A 7521-nucleotide genomic window follows, 5' to 3' on the forward strand; every position below is an offset into this window, starting at 1 on the left:
CAAGTAGAAAGATTTTGTAAGTTAAATATATACTAATATATAAATCAACAGCTTTAAAAAGAAATAATAATTTAATATATAATACATTATTATAATATTATATTATTATTAAATAAAATACAAAATTTAATATAAATTTCGTATTTACTAATTAATCATTTTGTAAATATAATATAACATTTGATATGAATATTTACGGACGAGAAATAGGCACAAGTTGATTTAATTTATTTGAAAAGAATAAAATGATTATATTCCTCATTTTATTTTAGCCCAAAACAAATGAATGCATATAAACGAAATTAGAGTTGTAGACGGCAAGTTGTGAAGTAATTAATATACGAGATATGGAGTCTGCAGGCAACTGCCAACTGACAATGTGAATGCTGCCCATTGCTTGCTAACCATATAGTCAAGATAGTCAAGGATTGCATTCAATTTGCATTTCTTTATCTAAAAATTTCTATTTTATTTGAAAATGTTGCTCAATTTCTATGGACAAATCAAGAGATAAAATATTGTTTTAAACATTTATTTTATTTATAACCATTAATTAGCGGTGGGTGTGAACTCAAAGTGTCAATCTACGAAGAAAATTGTTATATTTTACTTGTATACTTCAACCATGGAAATATCTTTCAAATTTGCTATATTAATTGAAACCAGACAGCCTAAATTATAAAACCTAAAGGTCATATCTTTTAAACTAATAAGAGTTTACACAACAAATAATTTTTAATGAGAAATTCATTTAGTATCTTTAGTTTATATTTTGTTCAGATATATTATTTATTTAATAAATTTAAAAAATATTTTTTTTTATAAATAAGATTAGAGAAAATAATATATTTTATGAACAATTTGATATTTGACCATTTGTATTGTGATTGAGTTATTATGAACAAAACTTCAATTGAAACGTTGCGTCCAACTTAAATAAAATGATAAAATGGATATAATCTCATTACAATTTCTTCTACTTTGACAAACTCGAAAAAGAGATTGAGAGTGAGGAGTCTAAATAACTCATAAACAACTAGCACATAACATAACAAAACATGTCTAAAAAGAAGAAAATAAGGTAAATCAGTTACAAAAGTTATAACATAAAAGTTGTAGAAGAATAGAACAAAGAAACAATGAATATTTATTAACTTATTTTGCGAGAAATCAATGAAAGTATCCTAATTATCAGTAGAACACGATAAATTGCTTGTAAAAAGAACTAAAAAACACAAAAATCAATAAAAAGCACTAAAGCCCAATAAGCCAAGAACAATGTCTCGCGAGCAATGACAACAAAAGAAGACTCCAGAGCCAAGTTGTTGGGTGTGAATATGGGAGTAGAAAATGATCTAGAGCGGGTGAATAAACCCAAATAAAATCATCTGCCTTTTAAAAAAAATTATCAGAGTGTTTTCAAAAATTGCGAGCGGAAGGTTTGATGAGAAAATGTGAAAATTATACTATTCGAAAATTTTTTCACGTTAACACTAAATCGTTTCACAAACACCAAAGATGAATATGATGAAACATGAGGTATTCAATTGATTCAATTGTATAATCCATGAGGTGTGTTTATACAATGATTCAATGTAGTGAATTATAACCTCAGTTATTTATCAAAATTTTATCACCAATTCACCTCAATAAGGTATTTGATTCTAATAAAACATAATGCTTACGTAATAAATCACCATCAACTGAACAAATGATAAACTACGCTAGAATAGAAATACCTAAGCATGCAAATACTACGAAATTAAATGCAAGAGTAAGGAGATAGAGATGACATCAAGATTTATAGTGCTTCAGCATTCATCTTGGCTTTGTCTACACGCACTCTTAAATGGTTTCTCACTGGAATCAACATTGTTCCTTTTATTTTACAAATATTTTCAAGAGTTCATACAATCACCAATCCACAATAAAACTGAGAAAATTAAAATCTCCTTTCTAGATCTTGACTTGTATACAACATAATGTCAAACTCTCCTAGATAATCTTTACTCGATTAATGCTTATTAATCTTCTAATATCACCAATTTGCTTCAAGCCTTAAGTGTAGCAATCAACCCATTGATTTTACAGATTCCTTGAGCATGAATTGTCCAAAATTTGAGAAGAACTCCACCTTATCCATATCCATCCACACAATCACTACTAAGGCTAATCTGGAGAGAAGAACCTACTTATTTTTAATGGAATTTGTTATCACCATTGGCAGTCGCCACAATCTTGTAAGCAACCTGAAAATATCAACCAAGTCTTCAAGAACAATTAGTTTTAAGAATGCGCCTCCTTCAATCAATCACAAATATTTTGTTATCAAGATCTGATCAAATTGAAGTTGAAGATGCAAGAACTTTGAACTTTCAAAATAGAGGGAATTGATTTTTTATATAATCACAATGTTGATTATGATACTCACCGTGATTCTTTGTTTGAGAAATGATGACCAATAGGTTTTATAAATTCTTGAGATTAAGCACTAAAAATGGTTGAAAAAAGTTAGTTTGATTTGAATCAAGAGCATTTCATGATTTGAATCAAAAGAACGGGTGAAGTGGAATAAAAGGGAAACATAGTTTTGACCCATATTTTAGTTAATTCGAATCAAGAGGAAAGTGTGATTCGAATCAAATACCATGTGATACAAATCATGTGTTAAATCTTATTTGAATTAAGCAGGCTGAGTTAACTAAAAAATGTGGAAAAATTGCATGATTTGAATCATGTATAAAGTGTGATTCGAATCAATTGAGGCAGAGCTGACTCAAAGTTTGATGATTTGAATCATGTGTAAAATGTGATTCAAATCAAATTCTTTTGAAATTTTTTGGTTTCAACTGTCCAAAATGATTTGAATCGGGATTTATGTTTGATTCGAATCAAACATCCAAAATCTTAACTTTTCAAAATTTTAAGGAGACTTTGAGATTTTTCTTTCCACCTAACTTGGACCAATATCATATTTTGATTTTATTCCACTAACTCATGCAATTTATTAAAAACATCATGATCAAATTCAAACCTAACAAATGGTTTATGCATGCTAAAACAAATCATTTCAAAACTTGATTCAGAGACGTGCAATCATAAAGGAGACTCAACAATCGAAAGTAAATCAAAGATGAAAGCGATATTACAAGCAACAAAATAACTGTATTGGGGTGCTCCCCCTAAATGTATTAGGGACATGCAACCACATTCTCCCCTCTTTTGATGTTTGGCAAGCTTTCTCTTGGAATTGAGTTGACTTTGAGTATAACATGGAAAAAAACTTATGCTCCCCCTGAAATATTGCACATAAACCACAACATAAAACACATAAAATAATTCTAGGCTCATTACAACTTCTCCCCCTTTGACGACATAAAAAAGATATAGATCAAAATACGTCTAAAAACCAGATAAACAACCACCAACAAATAATTCCAATGAACATATAAGCTAAATAGCTAAGAAGCATTTAGAACAACAAAGATTGGATGCATTAACAATCAACAACTAACAATTAAGTGATCAAAACTTGTATGTCAATGGATGCATTAACAATCATAAATAATGCATGAATAAGTATACATAAGTATACAAATGCTCAAATGCACATAACCATCAATACACAGTTAAAAAGAGTTAAATGCAAATAAGAACAATCAAAATATAAGCTAGAGATGAATGAGTAAGACAATGGGGGCAATAAGCAAACCAACACGCAACTCTATAACAAACACATAGAATGATATAAACTGGATAAAAGATTTATAGAGATGTATCGTTGTAGTTCGGTAAAAGTTATGTTTTGCTACAAATTAGTGTTAGTGAAAACAAAATATATAGAAAATGAAACTAAACAAAATCCTCATTTTATTTAAGGCATGAAGAGTCTAATACTCATAAATCCCTACAAATATTGTGAAAGGGATATGATGACAATGGATTTTTAAAAGTGTCAGTAAGCTGACTTTTAGTGTCAATGTGTTCAAAAATAACATCCTTTTTTCCACATGATCTCTAAGAAAATGGTGTCATGTCTCAATGTGTTTGGCCCGTGAATGAAGTACCAGATTCTTTGTGAGGCTTATTTCACCAGTACTCTTTCACTTAATCAAAATACATTCATGTGTTAAATCATAGTCTAGTAATTATTGCTTTATCCATAAGACTTGTGCACAACAACTACCAGGAAATACACAGTCAGTCTCGGAAGTAGAAATAGCAATATTACGGGGCTTCTTATTGTGCCAAGAAACTAAACAACTTCCAAATAAGTGACAAGTACCACTAGTACTTTTCCTATCCGACCTGCACCATGCGAAATCAGAATTACAAAAACCTGCAAAGCTATAAGCACTGCCTTTAGGATACCAAAGACCGTGATGGGAGGTTTTGTTAAGATACCTCAAAATAAGTTTTACAATATTAAAATGGGAAATCCTTAGGTGATGCTTGATATCTAGCGCACATGCCCACACTAAACATAATATATGACCTACTTGCGGCTAAATAGAGTAAGGATCTGATTATACCTTTATACCTGGTTACGTCAAAATCCATTCCTCTTTCATCTTTGTCAATAAGCACATTTAAGGTCTACACTATACTTCTATACCCATGGCCTCAAGCTTACAAACTTCCTCTTTTGAAATCTCCCTTTTCCTTTTTTGTATGTGCTTCCTTAAGAGATTCTAAATCACGATTAAGATGATTTATCACTTCTTTAATTTTTAAAATCGTTTCTTTTTGGAGAGAAATTCTCTTAAATTCTTTTATAGAATCCACATGCATGTCATTGAATGCATTCGACAATTCACTATAACAATAATCATTAACAGAATCATAATTATATATTTTGAAGTTTCACCTTTCTTACGTGCCATCAAACAAAATCTGACACACTCATTATCTAAACTTGAGAAAGAATCAGAGAAGGAGCTCTCATCCTCTTCTTCCCATGCGATGTAGACTCTACAACCTTTAGAACTCTTTCCCTTTGTCTTGTAGAAATCTTTGTCTTTACTTTTATGATGTTTTGTGGGACTTAGATAGGTGATTCTATAATGTCCCAATTTTCCACATTCATAACACGTGATATCATCATCACTTTTCTTGTGATATTTCTTGGGTGGATGATTATTTTTAAAATTCACTAGACCTTTGTCGGTATGCTTGAGCTTGTTTCTCTTTAAGTATCTATTATAGCGTATGACGAACAAACCCATTTATTCCTTTTTGGAAACTTATTCGTCAGAGTTAGTACTTTCTTCCTTTGACTTCTTCCCTTTTGATGATGAAGCTCTCAAATAAAGATCTTGTTTCTCTTCTTTACCTTTCTCTTTCTTTTTCAATCTTACTTCGCTATCGGCGAGTCATTTCTGCTTATTCTCATGCTCGACTAACTTTCCAAACAATTTTGAAATATCCAAAGTACTAAGATCACTTGATTCTTTTATAGTAGTGACCTTTGGTTGCCTCTCCCTACACATAGATCTCAATATTTTGTTAGTACAATCTTTGTTAGAAAAGGTTTTTACCCAAATTGCTTAATTTGTTGATTAAATGGAGGAATCTAGTTTGCATGGAATTTATATATTCTTCGGGTTCCATACGAAATAATTCAAACTCCTCTATAAACATATTGATTTTAGAATCCTTCACGTCATTCATTCTCTCATAGAGAGTTTAGAGAGTGTCCCACATACCTTTAGCACTCGTATGATGTGAAATCGAGTAGAACACTTTAGCGCTTAAAGCACAAATAAGTATGTTCCACGCTTTCAAATCATATGAAGCTTTTTTGGTTTCAAAATAATCTTAATCATTTGGATGTTTAACAGCGTTGGCATCGCCCTTGGAAATAAATGGTCCATCGGTGACGGCACTGAAGGAGAATAGCGATCCAAAATGCAGCGGAAATTAAAAAAAAAATCCTTTAGTGATCCTTACAAATATGCATGATCAGTGATAGAATTGTTATCTCTTGTGGCGATTGAAACCTTTGATGTAGATCTAAGGAGTGATCACGAACATTGAATGGTAACAACGCCTCTACTCAGCCCACACGAACGGATTCCTTCAGTCTCAGTGCTAGCTGCTACGAATGAAGGATTTGAGTGAGAGAGAGAGAGAGAGAGAGAAAATAAATTTTCATCTAAAAAGCCCACTTAAGTGTATGTGGCACATATCTTATGATATACCAAAATCACTTTAGCGTGTGGTACCTTACCATATTTTGTATTCTACTTAAGTACACTTTACCTTATGATGTTCTACAATTCACTTATATGCATCGTACCTTACGGTGTTCCTTATTTACTCTCTCTCTCATCAATTATTCGTCCTTTTGTGTGTGACCCTGTAGGTTTTCGCGACATTGGTAATTATATTAAATCACGTATTTAACATAATAAACAGTGAACGATATCTAGCAACACATCACTACTACACAAGACACGAAAATGTCATGTGATCTGACAAATCCTTTTGTGATAATACTTATGTGTATAATTACCCTTTTGCCCTTATGTCTATATTGAACATAGGGCATAGACCGTGTCATCCTTGTCCCGTTCAATATTAGACCCTTAGACATTTATCCTATTACGCGGGATGGGAAAATTCCATCTAGGTCACTCATGTCCCTTAGCATGCTTCGTGGAGTACCCATCAACTATCTTTATGATCATCCAGTTACGGACAATGTTTGATCAGTAATAAGACACTAGACTCTACATCTAGGATCCATAGTGGTTTTAGGCCGAAGGGTGGTATACACCAATATCACCATGAGAATAACTTATGACACTTTGCATAACATTCTATATAGTATTCTTATAACAGGTCAATCCAGTATAAATATTACTCTTAATATTCAGACCTATGTTTAAGACTTGATAACTCTTTATCCATGATCCATGAGATGTGATCATCAGTCTATATACATAATAGTCTTAATGCTTTAATATTATCCCACTTCACAATAAATCTCTACTACGGATACTTTAAAAATAGTGTCCTTATGTTTAATGTGACCTCATGATTAAGTCACACTTGATACATTAAACGGACTAGCTATTCTAGAGACTTTATTAAACAAATATAATAAAGAAAAAAGTCTTTTATTATTAATAAATAATTCAATACAAATACCAAAAGTATTGGCCTCTAGGGCTTACACTAACAAGCACACCACATATTTTTCTCAACCGATAACAAGTGTACATACATGCTTGCTTTCAAATAGTATAAGTTTATACTTTGAAAACAAATGCTCTATTATACGCTCTCTTAGAATTGTCATCTTCTGCCATATTTACAACTTTTGGATGCCGATTAGACACAATTTATCAGCTCTTTATGCCAATTATTGGGTATGAATGTGGGAGTAGAAAAACAGTGGGGAGGAGGTGAATAGACCCAAATAAAATCAATCGCCTTTTTAAAAAAATTATCATATTGTTTTCAAAAATTGCAAGCGGAAGGTTTGATGTGAAAATGTGAAGATTATATTATTCGAAA

The sequence above is a fragment of the Lathyrus oleraceus genome, chromosome 4, assembly GCF_024323335.1.
Source record: "Lathyrus oleraceus cultivar Zhongwan6 chromosome 4, CAAS_Psat_ZW6_1.0, whole genome shotgun sequence".
Classification (NCBI taxonomy): Eukaryota; Viridiplantae; Streptophyta; class Magnoliopsida; order Fabales; family Fabaceae; genus Lathyrus; species Lathyrus oleraceus.